This window comes from Drosophila nasuta, chromosome 3 (genome assembly GCF_023558535.2).
Source record: "Drosophila nasuta strain 15112-1781.00 chromosome 3, ASM2355853v1, whole genome shotgun sequence".
Taxonomy (NCBI): Eukaryota; Metazoa; Arthropoda; class Insecta; order Diptera; family Drosophilidae; genus Drosophila; species Drosophila nasuta.
In genome coordinates, this window is record NC_083457.1 from 17,458,877 (window position 1) to 17,481,180 (window position 22,304).

General features: G+C 37.8%; 1 protein-coding gene across 1 annotated transcript in view; it reads right to left on the minus strand.

The window, feature by feature from the left end:
- Positions 1-17,072, minus strand: part of LOC132790969 (protein twist) — a 94,714-nt gene extending 77,642 nt beyond the window's left edge. Inside the window, 1 exon segment of the mRNA XM_060799735.1 lies at positions 16,749-17,072. The gene's annotated coding sequence lies outside the window, so the exon portion shown is untranslated.
- Positions 17,073-22,304: the final 5,232 nt, after the last annotated feature.

A 22,304-nucleotide genomic window follows, 5' to 3' on the forward strand; every position in this document is an offset into this window, starting at 1 on the left:
TGATTGATGCCTTAGACAATATAGCAAAAAACACAAAATTATACCGAAAACAATATATGGTATATCTACATACTATTACGCTGAAAGTATACCTGATTGATAATATAACGAGAAACACTATAACGTACTAAGAAATATCATAATATTCCGAAAGCTATATATGGCATATCGACATTCTATATACCAGATTGCATCCTAATATATTATGCCGAAAAAGCACTAAAATATACAGAAGGTATTTCGACCTACAATCCTATTCATAATATACTACTATATTGGCTATAGCCATAAGGTAATAGTACCTCCCTTTACCCAATGGGTAGCGGGTATAAAAAGATAGTAAATAATAAAGTGCAAATTGCACACAGAACTGCAAATAACTGAGTCGCCAATGTCATCGCAATCATAGTCATAGTCATAGTCATAGTCGTCGGAAAAGTAAATGAAAAATAATTTGCAGCGATGATCGAAATGTGAGTCCAGTGGAAAAGTGGAAAAGGTCCGTCCGTTTTTTGTGTCCACGTATTGGTCTGGGCATTATCAAATAATTCGTATGTAATCTGTTTTAATCTGTCCGTATTTGCCGTTTTGTGCGTAGGGGAAAATCATCAGGAAAATGTTTTGCCACAGGTTGACTACACTCCTTTCCCATTTACCATTTACCATTTTCCAATTTTGCATCCATAGAGCTATGAATGCATTTATTTTGCCATTTTACTAAACACCATGCAGCATTAAAACTGTGACATCGAATTGCACCCGCCCCCCAACAAAAAAAAATCCAAACACACACACACACACACACAGATGGGTGATTACACATATTGATAGAGCTGTCAAAAAATGTTTGCATTACGTTGCATATATACACAGTTTTTTCGTGTGAATTCGCATTGAATGGGTAGAAATATGCAGCTGATTAAATGTGCTCAAAGCGGCTTAGTGTAATGGACAAATCTAAGCGAAAAAATCCTGTCTGCGGGGGATTAATTGCAGAGTATAATTTGGCAATAAATTAAACATACGAATAAACTGCATAAAATACCCAATACATTATACTCATATAGGACCATTTTATACGATATTTGGTTACTTTTAAACATTATTTTCCTTTGGGTTTTGGGCTGAAACAAATGTGTTTGCCTTGGCTGACAAAGCCTCTGGCTTTCCTTTCACTGATTGCGGTCAGCTTGGCTTCCCTTTTGGTGTCCAATTTCTCGGACAATATTGCAAATGCAATGCAAATGTCCTTGGCTTAAGTGTCCTATGCATTATTCATCTTGCAACGCTGAGAACACTTGACCAAGGCGTTCGCTCGCTTTTTGGCAGCCACCCGCTCTATACTTAAGTTAATTAAATTTCACTTTTCAGTGTTAGCTCTAGAATGTCAAGTAAAAACCAAAGACAAAGCTGCCTGCCACATAAAGTATACGACGTGGCGGCTGCAACATCATTTATAAAGCCAGGGAGAATCCATTCGTTTGTGTGCAACCGCGGCAGGTAATGAAGTTGCAGTAACTTGACAGCTTGCCACACATGAATCTGTTAACTGGTGTCTGTTAACTGTTAGGTGTTACTTGGCTTTGGCAATGGGCAGCTGTGTTACTTTTTCTTGGCTAAGCAACGCTTTTAGCACAAATTGAAAAATTATTTTTTCCTTTTCTTTTCTATTTTTTGCTAAGTTTTCATTTGGCATTTGTGCAGTTTCTTGGGCCAAAGACAAATATGGACAGTGAGCGGCTGCCACAGCTGGCACAGAGACATCGATACAAAGCCGTTTTGACCATTTATCAGTTCTATGTATGTTATTGGCCAAAAAAAAGAGACGAACAAAAACAAAGCAAAGCAAAGTGAAGTGAAGCAAAGGCAGAAAGCCAGAAGCAAGAACAAATGCAATAAAATGCAATGTTTCTATTACGACGATTTACGTTCTGCACACACACACACACACACACATACTCAGACACACATTCGGCGTCGTCAGTGCTTCCCCCCACCTCTCCGGTCCGCCCACAAACGTTCGCGTGCTGAAACATTTTTATTACTTCGGAAAAGGAACAAATTTCGGACGGCCAACGAAATGTTAGCAAAGTTTCACGGGTTGTTGTCCTCGCTATGACTTCTACACATGTACTATGTATGTGTGTGTGTGTGTGTGTGTGTGTGTATGTTGTTCTTGTTTTTTAACTTAAGATGAGCAGCTTTGTTGCTGTTTCCATTCGGTTCTATTCTTTTGTCCCTTTGCTGTCCAACTCGTATTTATTTCTTTTTTTTTTGGCAATTTTAATTGCTGTTGAACTTGGTGTTGCCAATGAACCAACAACAGCAACAACACTCATTAATGACAGCAATTACAACAATTGCTATAACAACAACAACAACACGAACGAAAGAACAGTTAGTGGGGCGTGTGTGCCATATATTTGATTTAACTTGTTGGCGCTAAAAGTTTGCACAATAATTTATTGCAGCGCGCAAATAAATTTGTTTCGCCCTTTAAAAACTATTGTGGGAATTTAGAGATTTGTGGCACACACACACACACACAGTAACAATGCACGTACACAACATCCTTGCAATATGTTTAATTTTATGGCACTGCCAAAATTGCAAAAACTTTAAGCTCATCAACAATAAGTTTAAAGCATGCAAGATAGTTGCAGTTCTGTATGTGTATGTGTGTGTGATTTTCCTGATAACCAAATCCTCAATAATAGAGGATTAAGATACCTGCTGCTAACTTTTTAATTCCCAACAAGGATTTTACAAATTTCTCTTGAGCAACTAACAAGTTACAAAAGTTACATTCGCAATTAACTTTGCAGATGTAAATCATTTTGCAGTTATTCTTTTCCAAGCAATGATTTTTACCTCGCTAACTTTCTCACAGTTGAATAACATCGAATTAATATTATTACTTGTTTACGACTCGACTGTTAAATTGATACTTGTTAACTTTAAATTATAGCAAATTTGCTTAATTGTGAGTAAAACATTTATGTCAATTCTCTTGGCAAATATGCATGCAATTTATCACACTATAAATATATATGTATGATCAAACCCATATAAATCAAATTCCAAGACAATCGGTTGAGTGCAGTTTTTGAAATTTGCAATCGAAAATGTATTATATATATTTATATACATACATATATAGCCACTAGCCCGCAGCTTCGCCCGCATTGTTTTTGATAAATGTATAGACATATGCAGTTAAATTAAAGTTTTAGTTTTTGCTTATCAATACCACGTAGCAAAATGCTTAAGATTAATATTTTTGGTTTGCCAATAATGGTGATTAATAAATGTGCATCAACATACATATACATGTATATCAAATGAGTTATCAAGGAAGAAAACACTGACCACAACAAAATTTGTAAAGCAAAACGAAGCACGCAAAGTACAAAGTACAAAAGCAAGGTTTATAAGTGCAAGCGAGTGCGCGATAGTCGATTGCGGAAACAAGCGTTCGCCGATCGTGTCCAACACACAGATGCGCTCACGTATTGGGGTTGATGTTTATCTGCATTTGCAAAAGCGAAAGAGACAATCTCAACAACAACTACATATTTTTGTTTGCTAGTGAAAGCGAGTGCGCTATAGTCGATTGCCAAAGGAAGCGTTCGCTGATCGTGTCTAACACACTGAAAGTAGATGTCCATCTGCATTTGCAAAACCAAAGAGACTATCTCAACAATAACTGTATTGTACTCACACCCACGTGGGCTTACATGTGTATTGTGTGAAAACGTTTCATGTTTGTTTGCGATTTTGCAAATTGAAGAATTAAAGAAATGCACTTGCATCGAATTATGTATGGAAAACAACTTCTAAGTGTGCACTTTTTAGAGCATTATATATACTATTATATATAGTATGTACATACATACCATATGTGTGTAGATACGAAGATATTACAGTCATAATGATAAGAGTTAGTAGGGAGAGGAAGACAACAACTTCCTTGAAACAATGATCAATTGATCTTTAACTTTATAAGCTAGTTAGTACAACTTGTATACAAAACATTGTTAGAGCTATTTATGTCATTGAAGTAAATATAATTATGGTGTTGTTTTTGGTATTGTAAATCATTGCCATATGCCAATTGATATTATTTTAACGCAATTTCCATTTCCAATTACGTTTAATGACGTTTTAATGCCAGCACTATATATTTAATTGAATTTGTTATGCAAAACGATTTTGTTGTGCTCCTCTTTTATGGCATTCATTCGAGTATTTTGCTAATTTTCACACGACAATTAAATTTTAGGTTCGAACCAAATTAAAGAAAAGCGGTCGTGACACGCGGCGTATGTGTAATGTGAGAGTTCGGATTAGTAGACTATAAATATCGCAACATATGTAAAATGTTAATTCAGCATATTTGGCTGCACGGGGGCAAATGAAGGAAATGGGGAAACTGTGCGTCCACTGTTTAACCAGTTGGCGATTTTCTTTGCACTACGGGCATATTGATTTCAAACAGAGCAAAATAAATTTATGCCCAACGGGTCTAACGACATTTGTAACCAAGCAGCTGCCCGCTGACCATTAACCATTGACCATTGCCCATTTGTTTGCTCGCATTTGGATCGTTGCAAGCGCACTCTCTCTCTCTCCCTCCCTCTTTCCTTCTCTTTCACTGCCCTTTACTAGTTCTGTCCGGCTTGCAGGCACGTCATCGGCTAGAGCGTATTTTAAAATTATATTATTTTGAATGGCTTTTTAGAAATTAATAATTACATATGACAGCACTATTCATGTGTGCGTACGCGTACGCGTATGTGTGTATGTATAGATGTGTGTGTGTGTGTGCGTGGGCGTGCCTGCGTACGTGGCATTTAATTTTTACATTATGCAACTTTCCCGCACGGGCTGTGCAAATGGCTTTAACTGCCATTTAAATTTCACAGGCTGTTAAATGTGAAATGGGAATTAAGTTTGCAAAGTTTCTTCAAAAAGATAAAAACATTTTAAATAAAAAAACATAGTTTAAACGACCAAATAATAATATTTAAAATATGTTTCAATGGCTGCATTATGATTTCTGTATCAGCATCTTCATTATCAATTAAAGTTACAATTTAAAATTAAATCAAATTTATTTACATACTTTATTAAAAAAAAAAAATAATACTGAGACATAATAAATATGCTTATGAACATAAAGTCATCGAGAAAACACTAATTGGTAAACTAAATAAAAATATATAGGAATCTGTGACTTTTGAATTGAATAACACCTAAATTAGGGTTACAATTAGGGTAATCAAATGTAATAGAAGCACAAAACGAATATAACTTTTTTTCAACATAAATCAAATAACTAAAATGTTTTTTTCCAATAACTGTTTTTTTATTAATATTGCAAACGCAAGTGTGCAATAATATACATACATACATACATATAACAAAAATATTTTTCAGAATTTGCTTTCATAATTGTTTTCCATTTCAACATCAATTTTTTGGTGCATTTATCAATATTTGTTATCAATACTTGTATTGTTGAAATTACAAATTAGTTTAAAAGTTTTGCAATGTCCGAAAACCCGATTGCAAGTGTAATTTTAAAGTTAGAGTTTCGCGTTTTTGGTAACTTAATAATAACTACAGTGTTTATGGTTTCTAAAAGTTTACGATCAAATAATAAACTTTAAAGTTATTCAAAAACCGGCTACAGCTGTCGCAATCGCAATTGCTTTGGTAAACAATCTGGTTAATGAAAAAACAGGTAAATAAGCTACAATTTAGTGTGAGTGTGAAATATACTAAATTAATATACTGAAAAATGTATATACCAATTATTTTTTAAATAACTTATACAATATTTATCTGGTCTCTACCTAAGCATTATAAAGACTGTAGTTATTATTGTACATACCAAAACTCTAGCTTCAAAATTACGGATGCTACTCTATAAGAATCTGGCACTTGTTTAATGACTAACTTATTGATTCACTAATGAACAAAGAAACTAGATGCTGAAATTATCTATAACTAATTTTGAACATTCTATACTATTTTACGACAAGTTTCCACTCTGTTAGCTACCTTAAAATGCGTCTTTACAACTTACCAAAAAAAAAACAACACACTTGTCATAAATAAAACAAAATATACAAATTTGAAGATTAGGAAAATGACAAGCTCACCGGCTGGTTTTCTTCTGCTACGTACAAAGACAGCATAAAAATAAATTTTAAAGAAGTAAGAAAGTTACAGTCGAGTGTGCTCAACTGTGAGATACCCCACTACTTATTTAAAAAAAATATATATATACCAAATGAATATACTACAAGGCGGTTTCAGGTATTTTCATATAGTACATACTACATTCAAAATATACCAGATTGTCAGACATACAAGAGTATTTTTGAAAAACTGTCGAAAATTGAAATTTAAAAAACTATTGGCAAGGTAAAAATTGACGGCTATGAGAGCGTTTCAATGCATTTAATATTTCAATGTTCATTGTGATGCACTCGTTTTTAGGGTATTAACTTCTCCTCTTACTATCATTGTCAATTGGCAACCACTTTAAGCTATTTCATACTGCCAACATCGGTTGAACAGACTGCAGCTGTGACTCTTCTTGTCCTCTTTTTCTATGAGCCCATATCATATGTGAGCTCTCTTTTTTCCAAGTTGACTTAATTCCTTGTTCGGAGGCCACCAAATGTCTGTGTCCAAACGATGTCCGACGTCCGATGTCCGATGCCCGATGTCTGTTTATTCCCACTACTTTGGGCCATTATTAATTGCTAACGTTCGCTGATTTCTTTGCTACACTTTTTACGGGCTCTTCTAGTTGCTGCTACTATTGTTATTTGTTAGCATTGCCTTTTGCCACTGTTTTCGCTTTGTTCTCTACCAGCTACTCCCTCGATGTTGAGTGTTCGTTTTCTTGCCCGTTTGGCCCAGCAGTGACATTCATGCACCGACGAGCAACTGAAGCAGAAGAAAGCGACAGGAGTACAGCAGCTGACGGCAACAGAGCGGGGGAGAGGAAGAGAGAGAGGCAGAAGAAAGTGTCCCAACATGGCAATAAATCAATGCGAAATTGTATCCCGTAGTCAATGTGCAAGCGGCGGCGTATTTTGTAAACCCTTCGTTGCCAATTTAATTCGGCCATCTAATGGGTATGCACCTCTTTTTTTTTTTAAAGCCCAATGGGCCTTTCACTTTAACATTCGAAACCCGGAAAGAAATTAAAAACGAGTTAAAAGTTTCCTGTGTCTGAACAAAAGTATACGGATGACAAAATAACGTTCTAAATACTATGTAAAAAAAACCCATTTTAAGTTTAAGAAATTTTCGCTTTAAAAAAAATATTAAACAGGACTTAAATCTTTTAAACTTTGTCAACAAGATTTCATTCTTTAAACATAATTTTTAAATAAAACAATTAAAATATGTATATTTTGAATTTTTGTACATATTTGTGTGGTAGTTATACACACACGTAATAAAACAATACGAATTGCAGCTTAGCGTCCGATTTATTCTGCTGCTCGATCAAGACTGACCGTATAGCTTAATTATGTATAACATAGAATGTGAAATAGAATGAGAGGAATGATAAAGAGAGCCAATATCGAGAGAGAGTTCGGATAGCCGAGAGAGCGTCACGTTAATATATATGTGTGTATGTGTGTGTAGGCAAACGTCCTACTACAACTCGGCCATCCTGCGAACTAGATCTCCTGATCTTGACTTTACAAAGAATAATTATTTTCAGTCTTATGTCTATATAAATATAAATAAATCTTATTTGCTACATTTACTATTATTTTGTTTATTAATTGCACATTTACTTAATAGTATATCATTTTTACTTATTATTCATTTCTTTCTTTTATATTTATTTCCAAGCCATGGTCTTATGTTTTGTATACTCCAAACGCCCTTGTAAGGATTTCGCGAAACTTGAAAATTTTCTACATCTTTAATTAGGAATCTATCATTTCGCATAACTTTCGCAATCACGTATGGCCCTTTGTTTTTTGGAATCAGTTTCCTGGCAGCTCCTACTGTTGCGTCAAAATTTTTGACCATTACATAGTCCCCTTTTTATACTTTTACCTTCTCTCTTGCTTTTGTTGTAATATGTTTCATTGTAATTTTGTGCCTTTCTTTGCACCTCCTTTGCTTTACTTCTGATGAGTTTTAAATCTCTCGTGTCACTTACTGTATCCATCTCTTCTAGTTTTTCTCTAAGTTCGTCTTTAATGTGACCCTTTTGATTTATTCCAAACAACATTTTGCTAGGAGCCTGTTTTATGCTTCGATGTATGGTGTTGTTTAGTGCATATTCGACCGTCTCTATTATCGAATCCCAATGAATCCCTTTTTCTGGTTCTGAAAGCTTTGCTAAAATTGGCCCAATGCTCCTGTTTATTCTTTCTACTTGGCCGTTTGCCTGTGGCGAACCTGTGGCAATTTTCATGTGTTTAATATTGTATTCATTCATAAAATCTTCAAATTCGGTAGATTTGAAACAGCTGCCTCTGTCGGATACGATGCATTTTGGTCTACTGTATGCTCTAAAGTAATCCTTCAGTGCTTTAACTACTTCTTTGGTCTTCGTAGTCTTTGTTGTGTATAATCTCACAAACTTTGTAAACCCATCTATAATTAAAAATATGTGTTTATTTGCTCTATTAGCTGCTACTGGCCCATAATGATCGATGTGTAATAATTCAAAAGGTCGATCTCCTTTCGGTATACTATGTAAAAATCCCTCTGTCTTTCCGGATTTTGGAGAAAATGCGATACATTTAAGACAATTTTCTATGTGTCTAGAACATTTTTCTTTAAGATTCGCAATCCAATACGATTTTGAAATGATGTCCATCATTTTGTCCCTACCTATGTGTCCAAGCTCATTGTGATATTTGTGTAAAACTTGATCCTCCATGTCTACAGGTACATAGAAAAGTAGTCGATTGTCATTGGTTTTCTGTATACGATTCCGTTTCTCATTTCAAATAGTTTGTCCTCGGTATGTTCTAAACGTTTACTGATTTTCTGAATATTCGCATCTTTCGTCTGACAAATCACTAAATTGTCTTCAAAACTGGTCGTCTCTACTATCAAAATGTTTGTACACCTACTCAAAGCGTCTACGTGTTGCATTTTTCGCCGCCCTATGAATAAGTTTACAGTCGTAGTCTTGCAATTCCAGCGCCCACCTGGCTATTCTAGGATTCAAATCAATTTTGCTAAGTGTAAGAATTAGTGAGTTGCAATCTGTAACAATATTAAATGGCTTTCCGTGTAAATAAATTCGAAATCTGCGAAGAGCATAAATGATTGCTAGTGCTTCTAGTTCAAAACTGTGATATTTACTCTCTTGTTCTGTAGTTCTTTTGAGAAGTAAAATATCGGGTGCAATTTTCCATCATCTTTCTTTTGTAATAAAACTGCTCCAAAACCGTGAGAGCTGGCGTCACAATGTAGCTCGATTTCATCTTTATGACTATATATAGCTAACACCGGTGCTTCTATCAGTTTTTCTTTAAGCATTAAAAGCATTCCAACTCGTTTTTACCAAATACAAATATAGTGTCTTTTCTCAAAAGATCATAAAGAGGTTTAGCTAACACGGAAAAATTTTGTATGAAACGCCGGAAATAAGAACATAAACCTAAAAAACTATGCACTGCATGAACTTTGTCTGGAATCGGGAAATTTTTTACTGCTTCAATACCTTTCTCATCCGCTTGTATACCTTCCTTTGTTATCAGAAATCCTAAATATTTTATGCTTGATCTTAAAAATTCGCATTTATCCATCCTTAATTCTAATCTATTTTGAACCAGCCTATGTAACACTTCTTGTAACGTATTTAAATGCTCTTCCATATCTTTGCTCGCAATCATAATGTCATCCATATATATTATTACTTTATCTTGCCTAATTAAGTCATCGAAAATTTTATTCATAAATCTTTGAAACACTGCTGATGCATTTTTGATCCCCATGGGCATCCTTTTAAATTCAAATTGTCCTAAAGGAGTGACAAATGATGTATATTTGATTGAAGTTTCTTCTACGTAAACATGGAAGTAACCATTTTTTTAAATCTAACTTTGTGAATATTGCTTTGTTTACTAATTTGTCTAGCAAGTCATCAATTAAAGGTAGTGGATAGTTGTCCTTTATTAATACTTTGTTTAGTTTCCGAAAATCTATACATAAACGTAAATCTCCTGTCTTCTTTTTAACTAATACAATTGGCGAGGCAAACTGTGAGTCACTCGGTCTTATTATTCCGTTTTCCATATACTCATCTAACATCTTGAGAAGTTTTTCTTTTTCAGTGTATGACAATCGTCTAGGCGAACAACTGAAAGGCTTATCATCGCTTAATGATATTTTCATTTCGCACCTAATCATTGGAACATCTGGCCTTTTGGTCTTTACATATGTGTCCTCGAACATCTTTACAAATTGACAACGTGTTTTAAAATCTATATCTTCTCCATAATTATAAACTTGTTCTTGATCTTCTACAATCTGAATATTGAACATGTCTTTGTCAAAACTATCTACCAATTCCGGCCCATCATATCGTTTTATATGCAGTCTATCGTAATCTTGTTGTCTAATGTGTTTAATTATATTTTGCATGTTTTCCGTTGATAAGTCTTTTTCGCTCTTAACTATTTTCTTATCCGTAGAAACTCCTGGATTTCTTTTTACAATTTCCGCTTCAGCTAATAATTCCATAACAGTTTTTTTCATTTAATTTATCGCCCTTAATAAATTGATCGTCTAACAGTTGTGATTCGGCATCAATGTCATCTAACAGTTGTGATTTAGCATAAACATTTCCTAACAGTTGTGATTCACTATCATCGTCTCTTAATAATTGTGATTTAGCATAATTATCTCCTAACAGTTGTGATTTATCATAAACATTTCCTAACAGTTGTGATTCATTGTTCATTCTGTTATCGTTAACAGGATGTGTCTCTAACAGTTGTTGCTTAACAGTCGCAGTCGGTCCCTTAAAAGTTTCATTGCTTAACATCGGACAGTTAACAGTTTCTGTTCTTAACAGTGGTTGCAAACTAGTGTTTATAGGGGTTTCTATTTTCCGTTGACTAACCATACGTGATTGTTCAGAATTCTTTGCGCCATTTCCTTTTCTTATAACATCTAAATATTTCAGGATCTCTAAATTGAAATTTATGCCGCATGTATGCATGAAATCCCGACCCAACACTGCTTCATAACTCATAGACTCATCGTCGACTATTATTAATTCAAAATTAAATCTTATTCTTTTTTTCAATACAAAACAAGATACTTTTCCAAATGTATTCAATTTACTCTTGTTAATTCCGACGTAGAGATTATTAACTGGTTTATCTAGTGGTATATTTGAAGGAAATAATGATTTCTTTAAAAATGAAATGGGGCTCCCCGAGTCTATGAGGCATTTTGCAGTGATAAACAAATTAGGTTGGCTTGAAAAATAAATATTAAAGTGTCTTACATAACTGTTGCCGAACCCGGTGCTTTTGCTGAGTACACCAACACTCTTCTTCTTTTGCATTCTGCTATGAAATGGCCCATCTCTCCGCAAGCATAACATGATCCAGGCTCCCTTTTCCGCTTGCGGCATTCCTTGGCAAGATGACCCTGGAGTTGGGTTGTGGCATCGCTTGTCGTTGTACTCCGTCGTCGTCTTAGTACCTCCCATCGCACCGTACTTCGGAAGGCGTATGTGTGCAAAGGCTTGTAATATCTGCTCTGGATCCCCAAATCTTTGAATGCGCGACTGGTTGCGCAAGTTCAGCGACGGTATACCTTCGATGATTTGTTCCAAAAGCTCATCGTTGTCCACCTTAATTGATTGTGCTAAAACGATCTTTTCCTCGAAGTAAGTTGCAAAACGCTCATTCTGTTGCCATTTCCGTTGTTCAAACTTTCGTCGTAGTTCTGCCTTCGAAGCTCCAGTGCCGAATGCTAATATCAAATGATCACAAAGCGTTTGAAAAGGCTCACGCAAGCGAGTTGAATTTGCATGAAGCCAGTGCTGAGCGTTTCCCTTTAATTTCAAGGCCAATAGCATCCGAAGCGACTCCTCATCAAGTTTACACATGGCTCCGACGCTTTTGAGTTGGCTTATCCAAATGCGTGCACATGATTCTCCGTCGAACTCCAGCGTAGCTTCCTTTGCGAATGCGAGCGAGACCGTTGATTCACATTTTACTTTGTTTAGCTCATTCTTTTCTTCTCCAGTACTGCCCGTTACATTTCCAGTGCTGCCCATAGCTTGCAATACAGAACTGCTGATGTTGTTGTTGTCGTTGCTGTCGCCCAAATTCGCGACTTCTGACGCCGAACGTCGCGCAGCTGTGCTCAAATCGAGTAAGTGTGTGGCGCCGTTGTTGTTGGTGTCGATCCCGTTGCTGTTGTTGTTGTCGCCGAAATTCGCGACTTCTGGCGCCGAACGCTGTGCAGCTGCGCGCAAAACTGTGTGGCGCCGTTGCTGTTGTTGTTTATTTCTGTTGTAGACATCTGATGTGCAGCTGCGTTGTTCTGCGAATTTCGCAATTTCTCTTTGCTTAAACGTAATTCTTCTTGCAGCTTTTGAATTGTGTTTTGCAAATCCTGGTGAAAACTCTCTCCTAGTTCAGAATTTTCGCGAACATTTTGAGTCTGATCATGACGCTCGTTGTTGTTGGGCAATTTGTTTTCTTGGCCAGACAAAATATTGGCCAAGCTTAATAAATCGTTGCTTCCTGTTGGTACTTCTTTAAACATCTCTGGTGAAACATTGAGCAACCGTTTTATTAATTCCGCCTTATTTCCCGTCGAGGGCAAACATAGCGCTGTTAGCCACTTCTTTAAATATGCCGTAGTGTATTTATTAAATGTAGACGTGTTCATATTTATTTTTTTTTTTTTTAGTCGATCCCACTTCTGAATTTGTGGTAGTTATACACACACGTAATAAAACAATACGAATTGCAGCTTAGCGTCCGATTTATTCTGCTGCTCGATCAAGACTGACCGTATAGCTTAATTATGTATAACATAGAATGTGAAATAGAATGAGAGGAATGATAAAGAGAGCCAATATCGAGAGAGAGTTCGGATAGCCGAGAGAGCGTCACGTTAATATATATGTGTGTATGTGTGTGTAGGCAAACGTCCTACTACATTTGTACAATTTTTAGTTTATTTAAAGGAATAGCAACCAATATTTCAAAAACTCACTCTCAATTTTAAGTGGTTTAAATAAATAATTTATATGTCGAAAATCTGATGCTTTAGTGGCTTATTACTTTGGTTGACAATCTGGCAAATTGTGTACTCGCTATACAAAATGTATCTTTTGGTATATATTAGTGTATTTTGGATTTTAATATACAAAATTTTGGTATTTTACAGTCGAGTAGCTTACTTGTTATAGAATTAAAAGAAGCTGACATATTAAAACGAAAACAAAATAATTATTTACATCTAAAGAGGTGTCAAATCGATAAAATCAAAGTAAACATTTCAATACAAGAATTTTCTATCTAAAATTATATTTTCTTACTGCATCTGGTGGCAAGTTTAGGATGCAAACTATATTCGGTTTGATTAAAACGCTTACTTTGAAAGATATTTTTCAATCTTGTGCCGTTTTACGAGAATTGACGAATTCATATGATAATTTCAATTGCTGTGCTTCGAATTTCAGACGTTTCAACTTTATAATTTACAAGCATTAATTATTCACTTTGAATTGAAATTCCTTTGGCGAATCGGATTTCAAAGTAGAAAAGCAAATCTGAATATTCAACAGACACTTGCAACTACATACAGTATATACAAATACTATTGAATGCCGTATGTGTTTAATGCGATAAGGAACTTTATCTCGTGTAGTTGTTGTTGTTGATGTCGATGTTGATGTTTCGGGCAGGGAGCCAAATAAGCGGAATGCAACAAGCTGTGGAAATTGTTATTGAAAACACTGGCCGACAGCAATCCCACAAGCAAGGCAAACAATGCAACCATAGCAGCCAACTGGCAATGTCAATGCGAATGCGACTGCAACTGCAACTGCAACAGCAACAGCAACTGCAACTTAGTTACTTACAGTGGTTTTAACACTGACAAAGAAAAAGCTTTCGAGCCAAGGCCAACAATGCCCAATCTACGAATATATTGGAAAAAAGAGCAAAACAAAAAAAATACTGTGGAATAAACACATTCGCACGCACTCACTCATACTCTTACACTCACACACATACGCACTTATACATACGTAGACTGGCGCAGACTGTTTTCCTGCAATAAATCTGCTGGTGCAACACTGCAAAAAGAAGGGCGGCGGCTATGGCAGGGCGTGGCTGCTTACAAGTTGCCATGACATTGTCATGCATATGAAGTGCCTTTCTGCCCGCTCACACACAAGCACACCCACACACTCACACACACACACAATGCATAACACACACACGCACTCGTATTCAGTTTTAATTGCTGTTGGCTCTTGGTGGTTGCCTCTGTTGTCCTTCACCGTCCGTGTTGGGTGCTCGCTTGGCTGTCGAGCTGAGCTGAGCTGTTGCCTTCACTTGTTTACAAGCTGCGCCAATTTCGCGCTGCTATTAAATTGTATTTAATATTTGCAATATCCCCAGCGTTCGCTGAGCCCAAATGCCAAATTGGCTGCACAATTTAAGCGGCATTTGTTGTTGTTGTTGTTGTTGTGCTTGCTGCTGTTACTCATGTTGTTGCTGTTACTCATTTTAGTTTAATTTCTATTTAAATTCATGTCGTCTATTCGCTCGCTAAAACTTTGCCCAGCCACGGGTATATTTTACAGCTCCGCCAACGCCATTGCGAACATCAACTACTGCGACAACGGCTATGTTGACGACGCCAACACTCAGCGCTTAATTACCCAAGCTTATCAAAACATCTACGAGGCGATGACGCTGACGCTGATGACAACATTGGTCTAGCACTGTGGCCGGGGCGAGAATAACGAGAAGCACGAAGAGCACGAGAAGCAAAGGATGCCGGCGGGAGGGAGGCAAAGGCACTCTGCAAGTTTTCTTAATGAATTATTTAATCTGCGCTGCATCTTCCCGCAGCAGCGCTCTTAACCAACATTTTTTGCACTCGACTTGTCAACCCCATAGTAAAGTTATGCATAAATAAATAGTTCAACGACTTTTTAATACACTATCCCCTTCCATTTACTGATTTCTACCAGGTACTAGTGATGACACGATTAAGCGCATGATGCACATTAATCGATTATTTTGACTGGCAATTTAGTTGTATCGAAAAATAAGCTTTCCATTAATTGAGTAATTTATCGATACTACGACAAAAACTTTGTAAGAAAAACAAAAGCGAAACAGGTTGAACAGTTGATGTCTGCTTTTCGTTCTTATTCCAATATTGAATAACTGCAAAATATATAAACATTTGTGTATTATGTATGTGGTAATTATTTATGATAAAAATGTACATATGTATATTTCCATTTAGGAAATTTTCAAAAGTTCGTGTATGAAAATCGTTGGATTTAATATATATTGTTATATATATATTTGATTGATTAAGATCAATAATAATGCGGGTTGAAGTAATCACATGATTCCTTAACTGAGCCTTTCACATCTTTTTAAAATTATTTTCATTATCTTATCATTGCCTAAAGACTATAAACAGCGAATGTGCCAACTAGGCTAGAGTATTTAAAAGCAACGAAAATGTTAAAGCTAATGCAAATAGGCCACAGAGCTGGCCAAGCTAATAAGTTAAACGACACCGTGACACAGTTACGAGGAAAAATATTAATGCCGAGGCGGCGTGCTGCCCGCCAACAGACTCAACCCGAAAAATCAACCCAAACAAGCCCGAACCCGAACCCGTAACCCACAAGCCAAGAGTCAAAAGTGCGCCGTGACGCGTGCGGCATGTGGCATGGGGCATGAGACACAGAGGCGTTAGGCGACGGAAGTCTAACTCTAGATGGGAGAAGAATACACGGCTGGCTGAGCGTATTTGTTCACCTATTTACCACGCAAATGAAGTTGAAAATAACTGTGAAATGAAGATGAAGTGCTTCAGTCAACATCAGCAGCAGCAGCAGCAGCAGCAGCAGTAGTGGCAGGCAGCAACAGTAGCTTTGGCGCTGGCTTCACGAACTGGCCCAGACAGGCAGCTCGGTGCCTAAATGGAATGTAAATATTTGAGCAGCGGCAAGACAAGGAGCGCGTTACGGCCACGTCGAAGACAACGCAAGATTCGGCTTCTTGCCACCTAGAAGTAGATGGGTGTGTTTAAGTTGGCAGCCTGTGTCTATGTGTACTAGTGTATGACAGCATTATGTTGACTCAAGAACACTCGACTGACAGCCAACCGAAAAGGCCTTAAGCACCAAAACAATGGCCATGTGAAGGCTGATTACGTGCTGTGGCCGTTGGTGTTGAAAATTAAAGGCAATTAAATAGCTAAGTATGTGGCTTAGCATGTGTGTGTGTCGGTCTGTCTGTCTATCTGTCTGCTTGTATGTATGAAGTGCAAAACTCAGGCTTATTAGCAACAACACAAGCCCAAAAGTAGACTACACAATTCCTCGAATAAATCAAAGCGAAGGGCTTTAAGTGCTGGCAACTCAAGTAATAAATGCGAGTGCTGTGGTGTGTGGGAAATAGTGTTGTGTAAACATTATACAGTTCACTGAATAAGTTCTTTAGGTTAATTCTCACCAGTGAACTAGTTCGTTCGATTCATGTTCGTTCACTTCTCATCAGTGTACTAGCTCATTCTTTTCGTTCCTTGGTTTTTGATCCCAAAGTTCATCGTTCCATTTCGTTCATCGTTCGATTTCGATTACCGCTACATTTCGTTCATCGTTCGATTTCGATTATGGCTACAATTCGTTTATAGTTCGATTTCGATTATCGTTCTATTTTTTGGTTTTTAGTTTTCAACAGCTTTGTTTTACTTTATGTATGACATTATTTTCCTAGAATAAATTGATACTATACAGAGATAAGTGTATTTCAATTTCAATAGTTCAAAATGTTAAGGCATACAATAAATTTACAAATAAACTAGAACGAACTAATAATGAAAGGTGAACAACAAACCAAAAATGGAAGAGAAAAGTGAATTCATTCCGTTCATTCACTTTACTGAATAGTTTAGTTTTGTTTCAGCACTAGTGGAAAGATGGCTTTAGGTGGTTGGAATAAAACTCCTATGAAGCCTAAATACTGGCATAAAATGTAAAGCGAAATTGATGGAAATTCTAAGAAGTCAGTGCAAATGCCTTGAATGCTGTTATTTTAAATTGGCAAAGTGAAATTGTCTAAATATTATTGTATAAATATTATTCACGGAATGCTACAGCTAATATTGCACACTGTTATCTATCTAAATTAAAAACAAATAGGTAAATCACAGCAAAGCATTTATTACTTAAAGATAAGCTGCTCAACTGATTGCTACCTTGTTGCAATTGTTGTTATTATTGGATAATAAATAAATATTTGCAATATGAAATAAATAACCAGAGCAAAGGTAAAAGCAGAAGCCAGCCTAAAAGCATGCAACAGTTTATTTGTTTGCTGAAACCTGTCTTGAAATCTGTCTATGCCACGTGCGACACGTGTAACTTGCAATTTGCAGTCTTTGGCTTCTCCGTTTGCTTCACGTACATTTAAATTTAACAGCACTTAACAGCAATTGTTTTATGACTTGGAAAACAATGGCCAAAACATAAACTAGCAAAATCACAGAGGGAAAACAAAACAAAGGCACAAAAATGATTTATTCAGCGCGAATAAGAGAAAAATACTCGTACCATAGAAGCAAACGTAAAAAAAAAAAAAGAAAAAACTTTTTCAGCACAAACGAAAATTTGCTAAAGTTGCGTTTTCTTAATACTCTCCTCCACCCTCCCCTCACGCTGCTTCTCACTAAAAGCCACCGCGCCTGCCCCTATCACGTCATGGAGCCTGGAGTTTATCTTGCGGCAGACTGCACCTGGACGAGAAAGCAGGCTCGAGTTCAGCTCCTTCAGTTGCCACACCGTTGCCGGTGCCACTGTTGCTGTGGTCACGCTTTTCTAAGCGTTTTTCTTATCAAGAGAAAGGCAAAAAGGCGACGTGACCGCAGAGTAGAGCCGCTTTTCAGATTGCACTAAAAGATTCGCCAGCAGCCTGGGTTTGGCCACTTTGGCTTTTGTTCCTACAACGGCTTTGAGCCTTTTGTATTTCAACTGTGACTGCGACTGCAAATGCAACTGCGACTCAGGCTGTAGCTAAAGCTGAGGCTGATGCTGATGCTGTGGCTTACTAATGGGCGACTGCGGCTTAACCGAGCATTAAAGCTGAAATCTTTGAGCCGCTGCACTCGCAATTAATAACCCTCAATGCAACGCTCGCCGCACATTCGCATAATTAAAAGGCGCAGCTAGGGAGAGCAAGAGGGGAATTGTCTTAAAGATTTAAGTTGCAAGGCTGCCGCGACGCTGAGACTGTGACTGAAATCGAGTTGGAGGCCTCACATAGCTGCTCGTAAAAGCGGGTTTAATTTCATGCAACTTGAAAGTGGCAATAAACGTGGCAAGGTATGCCAACCAAGATGCCAGCACGAGCACGAGGTCGCATTGCTGCAGCTAAGGCGATGTCCTGGCAACGCTGCTTTGGCACCTCCCTTCGGTCCCCACACAAAAGGATAATAAAGCAACTGGCACACACAATCGAAATCGCAAAGCATTTCAATTCGCATTCACATTCGCATTTGGATTGACATTCACCTGCGTCCAGTGCACTGGGATGCCAGCAACAGTTTGTCGAGTTCAGCTTCAACTTCAGCTTCAGCTTTAGCTTTAAGCAACAGCGCAATTCAATTGCCATTTGCCTGTGCCAGGATAATGTCCTAAATGCGACTCGAAAAACAAATAAAACAATATAAAAAGTGTCATGTGCCAAGTGCCAGCGCATAGCTAAAATAAATACTCAGCTAAAGACGAAATCAAGCCAAGCAGCAGCAGCAGAGACAGCAAAGCAAAAGGAGAAGCAGCAAAAAGGATACAACTAGCCTGATCCCGATGCTGATGCTGATGGCGATGGCGATGCCAATGCCAATCCCTTGGCCAGCTGTCGAGTCAGTCGAGGCAGCTCAATTGCTGGACAATCAGCACAATTGATTTCCCCAAAGTGCCTGCAAGTCGACTGCGATCTCCCTTGGTGCCGGCACCCAGCATTAAAAGGATTTAATGCCATTTAAGCCAAACAATGTGAAGACAGCGCGCAGAGCAACCGTCAAAGAATCGTTCGTTCGTTGCCACAAAACTCCGCTTGCACCGCTTCCCCTCTCATTCCCTTAGCAGACCTCACCTCACTCAGCCACTCCACAGAAAAGTTTATCAATAAAATAACTTGTCGACGACGACGACGATGACAAGGACAACGAGAAGAAGAAGAAGAAGCAGAAGCACGAGAGCAAGTTCAACTCCTTGGCAGTCAAGTCGAAAATTGCAGCAAGTTTCTGTCAGGCAGCTCAACTCAGCGCTGACGGAGACCTACTCGACGGCTTGTCAGTACACACCGACACACATACACACACAGGCACAGACACAGTGCAAAGGACATCGAGCAGTGCAATCTTGAGGCTCTGCCAAAGAACTTCAATTGCACTCATAGTTTCCCTGGCGCGGCACAAAGAGTTATTACGAACTGCGCGAATACAAACATATATACATATATACAATGTACAATCCACATATTACGTATACGCAATGTATACGCAGACCCTAGCAAAATGAATTGACTATAGGCAACTTTTGGGCAATAAATTAGTGCGCTTGATAAAACCAGCGCATCAAGAGTTAAAGCTTTAACAAAGCGCTGCAACACAAAACATTCCTTGCACATTACTCAACCGACCTGTTGGCCATGCGCCTTACACAAATTCCTACGACTCAGGTTGAAAAGCAAAGCGGCAACGATCCATATACATATAAATCAGACTATAGGGTATCTCCCAATGCAGGTTTTAATGTAGATTGATCTAGTTCTCAGTATTATTTGTTGGCTGAGGCTGAAGCTGAAGCTGAGGCAATTGTCCGTTGTCGAAATTCTCTGTTTCGTATGCTGAGGCGCCACCCAACATTTCACTTAAGGCACACATCAACTGCTATTGTTGCTATTGTAATTTTTGCTGTTGCTGTTGCTGTGGCTGGCACTCTAAGCCAAATGGCAAAGTGGTAAACAATGTCCAATGCTTTGGACTCTGTGCAAAATTAAAACAATAAACGTTGCCTGGCAGACTTCAAACGGCAATCGCCGCATGGCATCGTCAAGGCTGCCAAAACTTTTGAATACCTCAATTTCAGGCACACGCAAGCACACACACACACACACACACACAGAAACACATACAGACAGAGAGAAGTACGAGTGCATGTGCGTTGCATGCAACATGAGGCACAACTGCTGTTGCCGGTCAACTGGCATTTTACCTTTTAAGCAGCTCTCATGCATGAAATTGGAAGAGTAGCAATTGATTGAAAATTTGCCGAGAGCTGCCATCAAAATCCAACAAAACAGCAGTAGCAGCAACAGCAACAACAACATTAACATTGAGAGAGAAGCATAAGGATTGGAGAAGAATAGCAGACGGAAGACGAAAAATATAGATGGAAATTGCGGTTCACATGATATTTTTTGACGTAATTCGAAATTTGCAAGTAAATTTCACTAAGGCAGAGGCCCCCGAATGTAAATTGATAACGCAGCATTATTATGCATACGACGCTTAGACAACACACACACACGCACAACACATGCCACAAACACGCACACACACACACATGCGTACATTTAAAGAGAGATTCACATATAAAGAGATACGCATGCACATTCGCTATACGAACTACGTAAAGTCCAGCCCACTCCGAAGGGGTGGTTAAATGGGGAAGAGAGGGGGTAACTAATGCTTTTAAATCCGGCAGCCAAACATTAGAGTAAAGCGCAATTCCAGTCAGCCAGCCAGCCATCCAGCGAACGAACGAACGAAGCAGCGCATTTTGGCGCATTTCACTTTTCAGGATTATTTAGAATTTATGCATAAACAAGCAAAAGGACGTTACCCGAAGTCATTTGTTTAAGTCAGCGTGTTTGCTCCATTCCCAGCCCAACAAGCTCATATGCCCGCCAATCCCTTCGCTCTTCGCTCTCCACTACTTACGTGCCACGCCCCCAGTTGGGAGAAGAACATAAGCAACAGCCAAACAGCCAAAGAGCCAACAGCCAAAAGCCATTTATAGCCTTCGCAATGCTACAACAACTCTCGCTGGCAGTCAGTCATTGCCTCAACCATTCAGTCAGTCACTCAGTCAGTCAGTTTGTCAGTTTGTCAGTTCGTCAAGCAGCTTGTCAGCCATTTTATTGCCACTGGTAAAACAATTTCAGAGACCCACTTACGATTGTGCAAATTGGCGACACATCGCCGATTCTGGCCAACATCCGTTCCGCATCCGCATCCGCTTCGACCTCGGCCTCGGCCTCGGTCTCGGCTCAAGTTCCTCAATCTCAATCGCAGCCAGTTCACAAAGCAAATTAGGCGAATGCCAACTGAGTGCGACAAGAGACCATAGACGAAGACAATGTCAAGTCTAACAAGGCCCTGCAGCAGCCACTTGGCCAGCCCGACTCCAAGACATCACTACATCATATACAGGTACTACAAAACCCATTAGCATGCAACATTCTTGGAATTCTCAGCTGACGCCCTGCAGACAACTTGAGCATACGCTCAATCAAACAGCAGAATTAATACGGAGCTTGCATTTCTCAAATTAACAAGCTACAAGATGCATTTTCTAACTTGTTAATCATACATAGTATAAAGCTCAGTTCCAAGCACATATTTAGTAGCTTCCCTCTTTAAAAATTTATTACATATAGATAGAAATTAGTTATCTTTATTTATAAAACTTTCAGTCTTAAATATTAAAAGTAGTAATTTTTCGAATTACGCTGCTAAGTAAGACGCATGAATACTTGTTTTTAAATTTGTTAATTAAGTATATACTATTTTAATGGATGAAATATTAACAATGACTAAATGACATTTTTAAAATAAATTTTAAAAACAAAAATACTTCTCCTATAAAAAATTAAAAATCCTTATTTCGTGGATTTAAGAAAATGTTAAAAAAAAACACAATTTTGTTAAATTTGTATAATCATTTGAACATTATACTTAGAGGATCATTTAATACCAAATGTTTTTGCAATTTTAATTCTCAT